Consider the following 17,940-nt stretch of genomic DNA (forward strand, 5'->3'; position numbering starts at 1 on the left):
GCCCCCGGGACAGGCGGGGAAGTCCGGCCCTGGCCCACCCGTGGTCCCCGAGGGGCACCGCTCTGCTCCAAGCTAATGTCGATTAAACCCCCTCCCCCCGCCAGCGACCGGCCTCTGCCCAGGTGCGAGCAAAGTGGGCGAGCTCCGGGGGTGCCGATACTTCTGCGGAGAAACAGGAGGGAGCCGGGCGCGGCGAGGTGTCGGGAGCCGTGTCGGGGGCGCCGGGAGGGCGGCACGCAGCCCCCACCTGCCCGCCACAGGTTATCGTGGCTTTGGCTCCCGGCACCTTTCTTCAGCTCCAAGCCTTCTGCAGAAATGTCAGACACGGCTGACGGCCGCAAACACGGCGTGGTCAGCTGCCTTAGCTCTGCTTAGTGTGAAGAGAAAACGAACCCCTCAATCAACAGTATCTGTTACTTATAAAGTGCTACCGGCACCCGTGGGGTGGAAGAAATCCTTACATTGTATGCACCTACTGGATTTCACATACTGTCTACTTTCTCTCTTCCCTTCTCAATGCCATCGCCGAGCCAATATCTGTTCCCTCCTATGATGCTGTTCTAAGGGAGGTCAAATCCCATATATTTTGTCAGAGATAACCCGAATTAGTATCCTATGTAACAGTCAAACTATCTGTTGCAAGCTTTATCCAGATTTTTAATTGAAATATTGCACATTCTATGCGCGCTCATGAAACACGTGATTTGTTTGTCTTTGCAACAGCATGAGAAGGATTTGATGTGACCCAACAAACCAATGACATTCATAGCTGAGGCTGGCAATAACTTCCAAGGTGGCAGTCATTCTGGATAAGTGCCTGACTAAATGCTGCAATGATTCCCCTAAGCGCAAGGAAAATAGAAATTTGGTTTATCAATGTCCCCTAGTGCACCAAGTTCACCCAGTCATTATGATCAACATCAAATAGCCACAGGTTATTTTAAAAACTTGCAATGGACTTTTTGCTTAGTTTCCTGACACTTCCAGTGTAGTTCATCTCATTTTGATTCAAGGTTGTTAGCAGTGCACAGAAATGTAGGGAACAGAAAAACCTGCTGGCTGCTCAAGGGAATTATAGTAGCTTTTCAAATCACTAGCGCATAGACACAGTCTGAGTGGCTAGAGGTATTTTCCAAATATGCAGTGTTTCCACCCTCATTTGCTCTTAGCTAGCATAATTTACTATGTTTTTATTCTTGCACTGATGCATGAGAGAGTTTTGCTTAAGCAACAAGTCAGTTGAGGTCCTCGGCCAAATATACAGAAACAGCACAAGGGATTTTTAGTGAAGTACGTCGATATTGTGTGGCTGTAAAACCACTGAGATCCCTTGCCCTGTCACTAGGACATTAATTATATTATCTACAATGACCTTAAACTCTTTTTCCTAGATGACTACTATATGTTTGCAAAAATAAATAGATGTTCATCACTGCTCCAGTATTTCATTTCCCCCTTCATTTCTCATGAACAAAGAAATTCTAAGTCCATTTGCTGTATGTGTATGTCTGTGGTAGGCAGCTAGACAGACAGATGGGCTGACAAGTGAATGATTGAATGGCTAGAGGTTCACGTACCTCTGCACTAAAATCGGAGCAAGTGGGCAGCTGACATAGGTTCAGAGCCAATGAGACATAACCTTGCATCCTATTTTTTTCTTCTTGACTTATTTTAATTAGTACCTAAACAATGGCAACTGTTTTTATTATGTCAAGGGTTACACAGGACGGTCTTTTCCTCCGTGGATGCAACTGCTGTGTGCCAAAGGATGATATGTTTTTCTGAGTTATCCCTGGGCGAAAATATTGACCTAAAATTGGAAGTTGCTCATTCTCTCTCTAATTCTCATCTGCTCAGAAAGTAGGACAAAACTATTTTTCCCTCCATGGCTGAGTTTCCTGTCCATCAGTGCTCACACGTAACCCAGATTTTCCCTTTTCTTTTCAAGGGCTGTTATCACAGTTAGCATGTCATTCTACAGTAAACACTAACAATATTTGGATGTAATCAAACAAATAGTCTGTTTTATGACAGATTGTGGTAACAAAATAACTGTCTTTTAAGGAAAAGAAGAGCCAACTATGAAAGAAAACATCTGGTCTTTTAAAGAAAAATATAATTTGTTGTTACTGACAAGAATGCTCTTTCAAAGAACAAGTGCTAAAGTGGGAGATGCATGTCTTGCAATACTTACTCTTTCTTCTTCCCATCCAAATTCCACTGACCTAATCCAAACACCACTAAGGGTAATGCATTTGTCAAATCATGCTGTCTGTGACTTTCAGGCATCTACTTTAAGAGGATAGCTTTGAAAATCTTAAGCTATATATAGGAATGTGTGTGTTACCAGGGAGTCTTGGGGTCATGTGATTTCATTCTTGAATGAGTTGTTCAAATGAGAAAAGGAAGATGCATCTGATTGTCTCCAAGTAACTCGATATTAGATGATGTGCACCTCACTGCATGGTTTTACAGTCACATTTGGAAAAGGAAGATGTCAAGAAGACCTAAGGTTTTTTCAAGACAGCTTTATGGCTCCATAAAGTTGTCGAAAAGAGGCTATGTTATTCACGTTACAAGGTAGTGTAGAGCTAAATTCTTTAAAAACATTATTAAATCTAAACAGTCAGCCAAAACGAACTTGGCACAGCTGCTGTGTGCAACGCTTTGAACCTTGATGTTAGTGCAAGTGATTAGTAGCAATGAAGTTAAACCAACTGAATCCTATTTTGGTAAAATAAAGGTATTAAATGATGGATTAAATTTGACATAGAAAGATTGAAAGATTTCTTGAAGTCATTAGAACTATTTTTGCTTTTGAATTTCTAGTGAACACTTTCTGAAATCTGTCCTATTCCTTAAGTGCCTGATCCTCCCTCTGCATTTATATACAGAGCACATATGCAGGGTATTTATATAAGTCACCAGGGAAGAATGTTTTTTTTTCAGTGTTGTGTTTTTTATCATGTTGTTCTTTATGTGTACAAAATATGCACGTGCTTTTGTTTAGTTTAGGAGTATATATAAACCAACTGAAATTCCACAGCAGAATGCTTTGACACAATGTGTCCTGAATAGCCAAGGGATTTGAATAAAGCAAATGAAACTCAGAGATTTACTGGCATACAGCAGATCAGATAAAGAATTAAAACAGAAAGACCATCTGCTCCACAGCTTTGAACTCTGTTATTTACAAGTCCTGCTAGTGTGATTAAATGGAAATATTTTGTTAAATATATGATCTGAATTTGATTACTAATTTAATGTGTTTCATAAATATACTGAAGAATAGCTATTGACCCTTTGGTAGACATAAGGAAATTCAGTAGCTTAACTTTTTTCCCCTTTAATTTAGAGACACGGTCAAGAAAACAGGACATATAATCGTCAGCTAGTGTTTTTTATAAAAGGCAAGTGATGATATTAAAAAAAGTTCCTGCTTATTATGCCTCTCTCATTTTACAGTAAGGTTCTATCCATTGTCTCTTTCCTCTTCAGAAAATTAGTAGGAAGAGAACTTTCTGGGAAATACAAATAAGAATCTTCGTGAAAACAAGTTGCACTATTTTCAGAGAGTCAATCTGAGGTATGATACCTATTAAAGACTTCGGGATGTTCTTTCTAGGTCTGCGTTGAAAATGGAAAGAGGCACTTCTTTGAACCCATTACCTTTTAAAAATGGAATAAAGATGTAAAATAGCTGATGCCCAGAAACTTAGAGATGATGATTGTCTTTTGAACTTTAAGATCTCTGAATACAATATTTCAAACAGAAAACCCAATTACTTACAAGTTTCTCAGACACAACCGCGAAATTCAATCATAAAGCCAGAAATGGAGGGTTCTTTCCTAGATAATAATAGAATTTCTTGTCTGGTGTCAGAAAGGAAGAATGGGATAATAATCTGTTTTCTAAAAAAACCACTGCGGAAATAATGAAAACCACCAAAATAACAAAGGTCACAATAGGGAGCTTGTGGGGATTACAAGAGCCTGGTAAATCCAGCAGTGATCATTGATGAGATCTTTTTCAGGAGGCGTTCCCTGCAACAGCTGGATTTGTCTATAGTGGAATACAAACACCATATGTGTTTATCTCCTACAGTCAAACTCACTCTTTCTGCTGAGGTGAAGCCTTGACTAGAAATCTACAAACTCCTGGAGCTTTCACGGCAACTTCAGTGTAAGTTCAGCACACCTGTTACAACTAGGAAGCTCTCCCCACAAAAAGGGAGGACTGTACTCTTGCCATCCTGATGTGGACATCATTCAGGTACCCTTCAGAAATAAGAAAGTGATTTTGTAGCTCCCTGTCCTTCCTGCTCTGCATTTGGGACTCAGACCTTAGAATTGTGACTTGTGGTTTGATATACTTAATGACAGTTCATATTCCTACAGATCGATGAACTAACCTGTAATTTCACATTTTCTTAAGCAACAGTACTGATCCATAATGATGATTTTTTTTTCTTATATCAGAAAGGATAAAAATCTATGTAAGTGGAAGTTCTAGATCATTCAAAGTTCCTGAAGGTTGACACTTTTTTTTCCATTTAAAAATTTATCTGACAACATAATGTTTAGTGCATTAGTAAGCCCTTGTTATTTATTATTTGTGGATAAAGGAAATAAGTGACTACGAAAAGAAAGTGAGCAAGGCAAAATAAATATTTAGAGATATAAGAAAAACTAAAATACATTTTTTAAAATGGATAAAAAAATCAGTAGAGAAAAATTCATTTTCCTACTGTAAATATTTGCCTTTGATTGAACTAAAAGACATACAGTCAAAATATCTCAGCCTGAATTCAGAGATATGCTTAAAATGTGTTTAAATCCATCCCTATTCAGCCAAACACTTAAGAATCCACTTAATGCCACGAGTCGTAAATATTCTTAAACTTAAATGTGTCACACTAAGCTGAATTTTGCTGCTTTGCTGCTTTGGAAGCCAATCACCCTGCTGACTTCTTAGGTGACCTTAGACACATTTAATTTCTCTCCCTGTCTTGCTGCCCTTATCTAGAATGAGAACTTTGCAACCTGTGAAGTTCAGTTAGCCAAAATTCCTGTAGATTTCAGCAAGCGCAGTACTAAGCAGAAGCTTTCTTGCAAATACTGTTTAGAAACCACAGGAAAGTTTGTAAAGCAAAGGTAACACGTCCATTAGCTTGTCAGGTCCCACTGTCATTTAGAAGCGCACAGTGTTTGATTCACCCATTCCTCCTGCTCCACTGCCTTCCTCCCTTCTTAGAGATGGTTGCAAGGAGGATTTTTGGATTATTTTATCTTCCAGTTGGACACACCATACGCTTCCTGACCGCTGATGCTATTGCATGGAGATGCTCTTGCTCAATCGTAGTATGCTATCAAAGGACTCTTGAATGCACTGTCCTGTTCTAGAGTTTGAAGTCTGCTGTAGAAACAGCAGAGTAAACATTTAAGTGATATTCAGACTTTCAAATTTCATTTTTGTGTGACCTGCTTAGTGCTAAAAATCCAACTTTAGTCAGGCATAGCAAATATAGATGAGCAATACACTGGGACAATCATTAACAAAGTGATGTTATAATGGTATGATTTTACACGTTAGCGTTTGCACTCATCTCTTTTAAGGTTCTTATCCAAAAGTTACTAACACAACTCTTCTACATTTTCCTTCCATTTTAAAATTATTTCTGTTTGCTTTTATACCTACTGAAAATTACACAGACAAAATCTGTGTAATTTTCCCAGAGCTGCTGTGCTGGGACAATTGAAGGTCCAGGTGTTAGTGGCAGAAATTTACAGGCAATGTAAGAGCAGGGTAGGTAGCATGCGAGCTTTCCTCTGGCCCAAGGTTCCTGGTTTCTATGCATTTGGCTTCTAAGGTGGGTTCTTCCTGATTTCTTCTGTGGTTTATGTTGCTTGGTTTTGCTGTTATAGACTAAAACCTGATTTATAGGTTTTAAATGTCTTTGCAGAGCCTTCAGGGTTAGTCAGGCAGAACTGAAATTTTGATGTTGGCTAGAGAGCTGCTTGATAAAGTTCTAGTTTTTTCTTGCTTTTTGTGACGTACTGATCTAACTACATTTCCGGTTCCATCTATTTCATTCACGGAAACATACCTCACAATTGTTATATTTATATGCCAGGCTTTGCAATGTGAAGTCTGCATTTACAATAGCTTGCATACGTGTTTATATTATATCAGAAAACAATTGTTTTCATTCACAAGCAGATGAAATAATTGCTGGGGTATAGCAGCAAAAACCCAAAAATTTGAAAAAAATCAATATTTTCTGGACATTAGCAATGAATGTAAATATTAGCAGAATTGAAACTGTAATCTAAATCTGTGCTTTTTCTAAGGGAGACCTATAACAGTAGCATTTCTGAAGGTGTCTGATAATCCAAGATGATCCAAGTGATATTTTGGAATATAACCAATAATTTTTAGTGTTGAATAACATAAACAGGCTTGTAGATGTAGGGATTGGCTCCCCAGCACATGTAAACTGGCACAGCTGTGCTGAGTTCAGCTGGATTGTTGCAGCAGCTGTGGATCTGGTCCCCTCCTACTACCCAGCTTAAACTAACAAAGAAATTGCTACAAACACCTTGGCTTGTTCAGGTAACATGTGAAAAGGTAGTAAGTTTAATATGTAGCCGTATTTAGTGTTCATAGTCTTTACTTGCTCCTTTCATAAAAATGTTCATGTTTACCTAACCTTTGTAGCATGCATATTGGTGTGCAGTTTTACTTCTCTTGAGATCCTGTGTACCAATATTAATTTGGCTTTGTTTTAGAGCTCAAACTGTTACTTATGAAAATTATGAAATGTGTCTCCAAAGAAGCAGTGCCTCTTTAGTCAGTAGTGGTTCTCTAAAAAGGTACGTTGAGTCTTTTCTCTTTTTTGCTGCTGTCAGTCAAAAGCAAAGCAATTGAGATTGGAACAATATTCAGGCCAACAGCCACTGGTGTGACTGGGAGGAAAACTACTTTTTCAGTTGTGTTAGTTCTGCTGTGGGGCAAAGAGCTCCGTATTTTGGGGAGTGATTCAGTGGCATGGCACTGGAACCTCCTGCTTGATTACCACGTGCTACCCTCACTGAAGGGAGTGAGAGTGCACAGGCCCCGAACAAAGAAATGTTATCATCGGCAGCATTTCATGGACTGACAAGAAGGTTGTCTGACTTTCTCGTTTTGTGGTAAGGTAGCAAGTAAAAGAGTGAGCTGTTCATTTTGAAAGTAAAACTCTGCTTTGCAGGTCATTAAAGACAGGGTTCATCGAACCCATCCTCAGCTGTGACTAATTAAGTAGATCCCTAAATTCTCATGTAGGGTGATGTCTCTGTACTTTTTTTAAGAGACTGTTGAAATGGAATGAATGGGGGTTTTTATACAGATATATCCCATTCTACTAGAAAATACTGATAAAAATGTAGCTAAAACTTAGTTACATGAACGTAATAAAGGGTTGTAAAGTCAGGTCCACAGAATATTGCTGCTGTTTTGTAGCAGTTCTGGAGGGTTGGGTTTTTTACAGTTTCTTATTTGTATCCCATCAATTGAGAGTTCAAGAAAAATATCCAATGTAACAGTATTTTGATACTGAGCCAGGTGTGATGCTGTGATGATATCCTCCATTTTTCAGAACAAAAATCCCCAACTATATTGGTATGTGAGGTAATTTGTCAAGAGTGAAAATACTTTCTTCATCGGAAACTAAAAGCAGTGTTACTCAGTAACATATATAATTCGAGCAAGAATTTGAGAGGCCTAAATGTTGATATGGCTTAAGTCTGTATCATAAAGCAATTGACACCTGACATTTGTCTTATCAGTAGTCTGCAGCAAAATCTTTAATCGCTTCGTAGCAGTGTCATGAACTTCTCTCATCTGTTAGGGATGCCAATGGCCCTATGACTGCAAAACTGCTGGTATTTTCCTTGATTACAGAGAGTGATTTGCTCTAGTAGCTAAAATGTATCAAAGTATGCTTTGCCTTGGATGACAAAGAAAGAGAGTGAAGGCGTTTTTCTAAAGACAGTGATACAAACTAAACAAGTGCAACAGCAAATCTGTATGTGCCTGCAAATAAAACTGGCTAGTCAACACAATTGTAGTTATTGAAACCTCCCAATGCTAGATCCTTGGCAGACAGCAACTGGACAGGGCTCAGCGCTGGACTCCCTCCTGCTCCCCATAAAGAAGCAAAACAGGAAGAAATAGTGAAGAAAGTCTTCTGAAGGCAAAAAGTTCACTAGCACAAAATATCTGCTGTACGTAAGTAAGGTCTGCCAAAAGTGCAAATTTTCTTGTCATTTGGGAGAATCAGCCAAAGGTGTTATGGAAATAATTCTGTTTATATTTTATATTTTTCTACCATATTTTTGCATAAAAGAACAGAATATGCACTCTCCAGACTTCCCGCCCACCCCACCCCCAGCTTTTCCATGAACTTTTCCTTGTTCTATCTTTTCATTGTTCTTGAAATTGAGTAATACAGAAAAAGCCATCAGTCACCTAAGCCACTCAAGCATTTTCTGTGGTTTTGAAATATGCGTTCATCCAACATAATAATTTCTCCTGTCTAATGTTAAAATTTCTTTTCCATTAATACATTGTGGTAGACCTTCACAGGAGTGGGTAACAGGTTGTAGTTCAGATTGTCCTATTAAAGCTCAAAGGTTCTTATTTTCTAGGTAGCATAGCAGGATACACATATTTTAGAAAATCTTGCAATTTAAATGCTGAAACATAATAAAAACAAGAATATATTTCAAAAGTAAACTCAAAGACTTGATTCCATGAGAGACCTGCAACCTTTAAGGTAACAAAGAGTGGGTATTCCCAGCCGTGCGTTGCTCATGCACAAGTGCTGACCTCATACATGCACTGTAGGAAAAAGTTATTTGTGCTGGTTTTGGCTGAGAAGGGGTTAAGGGGTTAATTCTCACTGTGGGGGTCAGGGACCTTTCCAGCTTCCCGCGCTCTGCTGCGTGGGGGGGTGGGGGTGGGGGGCTGGGAGGGGCAGGGCCATGGCGGGGGCGGCTGACCCCGGCTGGCCAATGGCAGGTTCATTCCATACCACGTGACACCATGGCCAGTACATGAAGGGGGGGCAGTTGCGGCTCGGGTCGGCGGGCGGCTGCGGCGTGGGCGGTTTGTTTCAGCGGTTCGTTCCCCCTCTCCCCTCCCTTCCCCCCTCCCCCGGGGTTTTGCGCCTCTCGTTGTTCTCCTTTACATTGCATTTCTGTTGTTGTTTCTTTTAATTTTAATTATTAAACTGTTCTTATCCCAACCCACGAGTGTTACCCTTCTGAATCTCTCCCCCATCTACCGGTGGGGAGTGAGCGAGCGGCTGTGTGGGGCTGAGCTGCCGCTAAACCACGACAGTCTTTTTGGCGCCCAACGTGGGGCTCAAGGGTTGGAGATAACAACAGCTGCTGGTCACAGCACCATGTTGTCCTTTTTGCAGTTGGTGTTAAAGATCGGTGTTGGTTTGTTTAGTCTGCTGTGATTAGTAACATTTTGCCTACGAGATTTGTTATGCAAACACTCATTTTCAGATTTATCTGGTATTTGGGGTTTTTGCTGAAACCATTACTGTACTTTGGATACCACCTTGTTGAGGCGATTAACAGTTATACCTCCTCCTCTGAGAGATTTTATATGGAGGCAATACAGAATGGTATCTTTGCAACTTTGTTCTATGATGTCTCTGCCTTTATTACAACAACCTTTTTGTATCTTGAGCATCCTTGGGTGGTTAAGGTGCACTTATTGTTAGTTTTTGGGCATGTTGTTTTGGTTTTGACTAAGCAACTTTAAGAATATCACCCAGAAATCTGCCCCGAGGCTTGATAGTTACGAGTGACAGGGCATGTGGGATAGCATGGGCAAATACCTAGGGCAGTGGGCACCCGCAGTGTTTCGGAGTTTTGCACCTGAACAAGTGCAGAATCCTGAAAAACTAGTAGAATATTTGGAGAAAGTATGTTGTTATGCTGGGAACTCCAGAGAGACACAGATAACTGCAACGTGCTGGGGCCTGGCCTGTGCGTACCGAGCCCTGCTCAGCAGTATTCAGTGCTCCCAAGGGGACAAGAAGGTCTCTGGATTGAAAGGCAAAGTGACTGGCACTGTGGCCACTCAAACCCCCACGACAAGCACTGGAGCTGGCTCAGAGAATCAGCCTGTACCAGTATCAGTCACCCCCATACACAAGATGAAATATTGGAAGCAGATGTCAACTCATTTAGAACGGGATGATGAAAAAGCAGGGCCATCATGAGGACAGGAGGAAGAAGTCATAAATGAAACAGAGACCACCCAATCCCTGTCCCTGAGCGAGTTGCGAGATATGCAAAAAGATTTCAGTCGTTGTTCAGGTGGGCACATTGTCACCTGCCTGCTCTGGTGCTGGGATAATGGGACCAGTAGCCTGGAATTAGAGGGAAAAGAAGCCAAACAACTGGGATCGCTTTCTGGGGAAGGGAGTATTGACAAAGCAATTTGGAAAAAAACACAAGCCCTCAGCCTCTGGAGGCGACTCCTGTCCGGAGTAAAGGAAAGGTATCCTTCTAAAGATGATGTTACGTATCGCCCAGGAAAATGGACAACTATGGAGAAAGGCATCCAGTATCTAAGGGAATTAGCTGTGCTTGAGGTGATTTATGGTGACCTGGACGATCACCGGTCATCCAAAGATCCAGATGAAGCCGAGTGCACACGACCCATGTGGCGGAAGTTTGTACGGAGCGCAGCATCCTTGTATGCAAACTCATTGGCAGTGATGTCCTGGAGAGGGGACGAGACACCAGCGGTGGTGGAGGTGATTGATAGACTCCGGGATTACAAAGCAAATATCTCTCCCTCCCTAATCTCTGCTGTGGAGAAACTATCCCGAGAGGTCCAGCAACTAAAAGAAGATATGTCCTGCTCCCCACCTCTACAGAGTAGTGTCTCAGCTGTTAGGAATAAGCGTCCTTTGGCTCAAAGGAGAGGATACACACCACGGGCTGCCCTATGGTTCTACCTGCGTGACCACGGAGAGGACATGATGAGGTGGGATGGCAAGCCTACCTCAACCCTACAGGCATGAGTGCGTGAACTGCAGGAAGAACAGTCACTCAGGGAGGCTCTTCCAGGAAAGCTGCTGCTCCAGTTTCCAGAGAGCAAGTCCCCAGACAGAGGAGTAGAAGTGCTGACTCTATTTCTAAGCGTAATAGAGGGACTCCTGATTCACATTTACAGGAAGTGAGTTGTGACTGCCATGATCAGGACTAGAGGAGCCCTGCCTCCAGCCAGGTGGAGGAAAGGGATAACCAGGCTTACTGGACTGTGTGGATCCGATGGCCTGGCGCGTCCGACCCACAGGAGTATAAAGCTTTAGTGGACACCGGCGCACAGTGCACCCTAATGCCATCAAACTATATAGGGGCAGAACCCATCAGCATTGCTGGGGTGACAGGGGGATCCCAAGAGCTAACTGTATTGGAGGCCAAAGTGAGCCTAACCGGGAATGAGTGGCAAAAGCACCCCATTGTGACTGGCCCCGAGGCTCCGTGCATCCTTGGCATAGACTACCTCAGGAGAGGATATTTCAGGGACCCGAAAGGGTACAGTTGGGCTTTTGGTGTAGCTGCCTTGGAGACGGAGGAAATTAAACAGCTGTCTACCTTGCCTGGCCTCTCGAAGGACCCTTCTGTTGTGGGGTTGCTGAAGGTCAAAGAACAACGGGTGCCAATCGCCACCACAACAGTGCACCAGCGGCAATATTGCACCAACCAAGACTCTCTGATCCCCATCCATGAGCTCATTCACCGACTGAGGAGCCAAGGAGTCATCAGTAAGACTCACTCACCCTTTAACAGTCCCATATGGCCAGTGCGGAAGTCTAATGGAGAGTGGAGGCTAACAGTAGACTATCGTGGCCTGAATGAAGTCACTCCACTGTTGAGTGCTGCTGTGCCAGACACGCTAGAACTTCAACACGAACTGGAGTCAAAGGCAGCCAAGTGTTATGCCACAACTGATATGGCTAATGCATTCTTCTCAATCCCTCTGGCAGCAGAGTGCAGCCACAGTTTGCTATCACATGGAGGTGTGTCCAGTACACCTGGAATCGACTGCCCCAGGGGTGGAAACACAGTCCTACCATTTGCCATGGACTGATTCAGACTGTACTGGAACAGGGAGAAGCTCCACAACACCTTCAATACATTGATGACATCATTGTGTGGGGCAACACAGCGGAAGAAGTTTTTGAGAAAGGAGAGAAAATGGTCAAAAACCTTCTGAAAGCTGGTTTTGCCATAAAACAAAGTAAGGTGAAGGGACCTGCACAAGAGATCCAGTACTTAGGAATCAAATGGCAAGATGGTCATCGTCAGATTCCAATGGACGTGATCAACAAAATAACAGCCGTGTCTCCACCAACCAGCAAAAAGGAAACACAAGCTTTCTTGGGCGTTGTGGGTTTTTGGAGAATGCATATTCCAAATTACAGACTGATCGTAAGCCCTCTCTATCAACTGACCTGGAAAAAGAATGATTTCAAATGGGTCCCTGAGCAACGACAAGCCTTTGAACATATTAAACAGGAGATAGTTCATGCAGTAGCTCTTGGGCCAGTCCGGGCAGGACAAGATGTAAAGAATGTGCTCTACACTGCAGCCGGGGAGAATGGCCCTACCTGGAGCCTCTGGCAGAAAGTGTCAGGAGAGACCCGAGGTCGACCCCTAGGGTTTTGGAGTCGGGGATACAGAGGGTCCAAAGCCTGCTATACTCCAACTGAAAAAGAGGTATTGGCAGCATATGAAAGGGTTTGAGCTGCTTCAGAAGTGGTTGGTACTGAGGCACAGTTGCTCCTGGCACCCCAACTGCCAGTGCTGGGCTGGATGTTCAAAGGAAACATCCCCTCTACACACCATGCAACTGATGCTACGTGGAGTAAATGGGTTGCACTGATCACCCAGCGGGCTCGAGTATGAAACCCCAGTCGCCCAGGGATCTTGGAAGTGATTATGGACTGGCCAGAAGGCAAAGATTTTGGATTATCACCAGAGGAGGAGGTGACACGTGCTGAAGAAGCCCCACTCTATAACAAACTGCCAGAAAATGAGAAGCAATATGCCCTGTTCACTGATGGGTCCTGTCACCTTGTGGGAAAGCACCGGAGATGGAAGGCTGCTGTATGGAGTCCTACACAACAAGTAGCAGAAACTGCTGAAGAAGGAGAAGGTGAATTGAGCCAGTTTGCAGAGGTAAAGGCCATCCAGCTGTCCTTAGACATTGCTGAATGGGAAGAGTGGCCAGTGCTCTGTCTCTATACTGACTCCTGGATGGTGGCAAATGCCTTGTGGGGCTGGCTACAGCAGTGGAAGCAAAGCAACCGGCAGCGCAGAGGCAAACCCATCTGGGCTACCACATTGTGGCAAGATATTGCTGCCTGGGTAGAGAACCTGGTTGTAAAGGTACGTCATGTGGATGCTCACGTCCCCAAGAGTCGGGCCACTGAAGAACATCGGAACAACCAGCAGGTGGATCAGACTGCCAAGACTGAAGTGGCTGAGGTGGATCTGGACTGGCAACATAAGGGTGAACTATTTCTAGCTCGGTGGGCCCATGACACCTCAGGCCATCAAGGGAGAGATGCAACATACAGGTGGGCTCATGATCGAGGGGTGGACTTGACCACGGACACTATTGCACAGGCTATCCACGAATGTGAAATGTGCACTGCAATCAAGCAAGCGAAGCGGGTAAAGCCTCTGTGGTATGGAGGACGGTGGCTGAAATATAAATATGGGGAGGCCTGGCAAATTGACTATATCACACTCCCACAAACCCATCAAGGCAAGCGCCATGTGCTTACAATGGTAGAAACAACGACTGGCTGGCTGGAAACATATCCTGTCCCCCACGCCACTGCCCGGAACACTATCCTGGGTCTTGAGAAACAAGTCCTGTGGCGACATGGCACCCCAGAGAGAACTGAGTCAGACAATGGGACTCATTTCCAAAATAACCTCATAGACACCGGGGCCAAAGAGCATGGCATTGAGTAGGTGTATCACATCCCCTACTACGCACCAGCCTCTGGGAAAATTGAATGGTACAATGGACTGTTAAAAACTACACTGAGAGCAATGGGGGGGTGGAACATTCAAGCACTGGGATACACATTTAGCAAAAGCCACATGGTTAGTCAACATGAGGGGATCTGCCAACAGAGCTGGCCCTGCCCAGTCAGAACCCTTACGTACTGTGGAAGGGGACAGAGTCCCTGTACTGCACGAAAAAAGTATGATGGGCAAAACAGTCTGGGTTCTTCCTGCCTCGGGCAAAGGCAAACCCATTCGTGGGATTGCTTTTGCTCGAGGACCTGGGTACACTTGGTGGGTGATGCGGGAGGATGGAGAAATCCAATGTGTGCCTCAAGGGGATTTGATTTTGGGTGAAAACAGCCAATGAACTGAATGGCACAATGCGAACTGCTATATAATATTGTGTGTCACCTCTGTGTTGTATCAATGATATCAGAGTACGAGCCTCCCAACCCATGGAAGATAAACTGTGAAACAAGGAAGGTGTAGCAGTGATGGAACAATGACTGACTCGGTATGCAGCAACCCAGCGCCACACACACCATCTCTCCCATCCTAAAAGACTGATACGACAGATGGAGCCCAGAGTCATGGACTGAGTGAGCTCAATGGACATTTTAATGGACATTTTACAGGGAAGGTCCATAGACTAAGGGAATGATGTCTGTGTATTATGTTAAAGGATGGGAAGGGGAGGGGTGGTGTTTGGTAAGGTTGTATTGGATGGTACGGGACCTGGGCATGGTGTAAATGGTATGGAATAAGGGGTGGAGAATGTGCTGGTTTTGGCTGAGAAGGGGTTAATTCTCTTCACTGTGGGGGTCAGGGACCCTTCCAGCTTCCCGCGCTCTGCCGCGTGGGGGGGGCGGGGCTGGGAGGGGCGGGGCCATGGCGGGGGCGGCTGACCCCGGCTGGCCAATGGCAGGTTCATTCCATACCACGTGACACCATGACCAGTACATGAAGGGGGGGCAGTTGCGGCTCGGGAGTGGCGCGGCGGCGGGAGTCTGTGGCGTGTGCGGTTTGTTTCGGCAGTTCGTTCCCCTCCCCCTTCCCTTCCCACCCCCCCCTTTCCCCCCCCCGGGGTTTTGCGCCTCTCGTTGTTCTCCTTTACATTGCATTTCTGTTGTTTCTTTTAATTTTAATTATTAAACTGTTCTTATCCCAACCCACGAGCGTTACCCTTCTGATTGTCTCCCCCATCTACCGGTGGGGGAGTGAGCGAGCGACTGTGTGGGGCTGAGCTGCCGGCTAAACCACGACACTACTACGTTTTACCAAGGGAAGATGCCATGAACCATCTTAATCCTGAATTCAGTGGGACATCTGGGAATTTCTTAGATGCTGCTGAAAGGTGTTTGTGATGAGGGTGTGTAAATGGGGCAATTAAAGCAGCAATAGTACTCTTGATTGCTTCTTCTGACCTGATGAGTACTTACTCATAGTAACAATATCCACTGTAGAAAAGAGCCAAAGATAGCCTTATTTAGCAAATCCTTATCTAAAAGATACATTTATGCTAGTGTTTTATTCATATTGTGTGGCCTTTTGAAGCAAATCTGGATATTTGCTGCAGTTTGGCTCACATTAGGGAGGAGTCTTAGAACATGGAAATTCAAATCATTGCAAATGAAACAATATCAGGCGACAGTCTCCAGGTGAGTGTCTGACATGTTCCAGTAGCTAATGGATATTCAGCCCATGGGGCCAGACTAGAAGTAGCTCTCTCAGAATGCATAAAGTTGGGTGCTGATCCACAGCACCGGCTGTTTTGCTCCAGATATCTCTGTCTACTGGCTTATGGCACTGAATAATGCAAAGCCAGACTATGATAATTACTTATTAGTAATAAATTTTATTTTGTATTAGTTCACCTTCCCTTTTGCTGCGTATTTAGGACTGATATTATAGATATTAAGCATGCTAATATCCATGTCCCCAATCCTCAAAATTCTTTTAAGGGGTGGCTCTGTATATACCTGTGTATGCTTGTGCCAGCCATGTGTTTCTCTGATTTAGAATGTTGCCTCCATGCTAGCAGCATCCTATGGAGTCCTGTCTTTTTTCTTTGCGAAAGTAGGCCTTGCCTGTGTAGAATAGTCAGTGTTGTCTGCATCATCGGATCTGCTCATTGTCTTAAGTGTATTAATTGTATAGGAATTTCAATAGAGTCCTAGTGTCAGTTTCATTTTTCCCTTCCCTGCTGTTTTTTGGCATTTTTATGTATATTAGGAAAAATGAGATCAGTCATGCAGATTTATTGGATTTATTGACCAAGTACAGTTGAGCAGTTTGAGCAGGTTTCTTGGATTTGTTTGTTTTTTTTTTTTAATAACAAAAACTATCTCTTACAAACATAGACTGTCTTGATAATTACTTAAACCAGCAAATTCAAATACTCAGAACTGTTGGCTCGTCCTTTCTACAAGTCAAGGAATGTACAGTCATATAGCCTATCCTACACCTAACTCCCAGTTCCCTCCTGAAACACACCTCTCAGTTTACCCTATGTTGTGGTTTAGCCCCAGTCAGCAACCAAGCACCACGCAGCCACTCACTCACTCCCCTCTGGTGGGACGGGGGAGAGAATCAGAAGAGTAGAAGCAAGGCAACTCATGGGTTGAGATAAAAACGGTTTAATAGGTAAAGCAGAAACTGTGTGCAGAAGCAAAGCAAAACAAGGAATTCATTCAGTCCTTCCCATGGGCAGGCAGGTGCTCAGCCGTCTCCAGGAAAGCAGGGCTCCATCACGCATAACGGTTACTTGGGAAGACAAACGCCATCACTCCCAACGTCCCCCACTTCCTCCTTCTTCCCCCAGATTTATATGCTGAGCATGACGTCATATGGTATGGAATATCCCATTGGTCGGTTTGGGTCAGCTGTCCCGGCTGTGTCCCCTCCCAGCTTCTTGTGCACCCGGCAGAGCACGGGGAGCTGAAAAAGTCCTGGACCAGTGTAAGTGCTACTTAGCAACAGCCAAAACATCTCCACATTATCACCCCTGTTTCCAGCAAAAATCCAAAACATAGTGTCATACTAGCTACTACGAAGAAATTTAACTCTACCCCAGCTGTAACCAGGACGCTTTATCAGAGGACTAAAGGTCCTTCAGTACAAGTAGGATTATGGAGGATTTCCTGTGAAGTCATGTGGTACGATGACAAAAGGAGCTGGAATTGCTGTCTCCAGTTGTTACAGTTGTGTTAGTATGCACTGAGAATCCAGACGTACATTTGACAGCAGAAGAGCTTTAAGTACAGTTTGAACTGTACAGACCTCTATCAGGAATAAAATACAAAACCATTTCTGAAAGCTAAAGAATTACCTAGCTATTTCTCTGTTAACATTTGCATGATTCTACAAAACCATTTATGTAACTAATTAATGATATATTTGCATGACTGAGAATGCCACCTCCCTGTGAGCTATTCTTCCATGAAAGCTGGGGGGAGGAAGGCTGGATTTTCTTGTCGTCCATTTGTCTCATTAGAAATATAAAGAAAATACTTTGATTCTTTGAATAAAACAACCCCCACCCTACCCCTAATAGCCTCAGTACCTGAAAACAAACATCTCTTAAGCACTGGTCTACAAATGCTATTAAAAGATCTGTTCTTAAGTATGTTAGCAGTGCCACTGAATTCATTAAGACTGCATACTGTATAGTCCTGTGCCTTTTTAAATAGAGGGACTTTAAAACAGTTTCTCATATGTTCTGTGTTGGGTATTGCTGTAAGTGTTCCCCGCCCTGAAAATCTATTGACAAAACTTTATATCAATGGTGAGATAATTTATCTTTCTGACTGTGTAAATAATCACTGAAAAATCAGTTAGTACAAG

Source organism: Phalacrocorax carbo, chromosome 8 (genome assembly GCF_963921805.1).
Source record: "Phalacrocorax carbo chromosome 8, bPhaCar2.1, whole genome shotgun sequence".
In the NCBI taxonomy this organism is placed as follows: domain Eukaryota; kingdom Metazoa; phylum Chordata; class Aves; order Suliformes; family Phalacrocoracidae; genus Phalacrocorax; species Phalacrocorax carbo.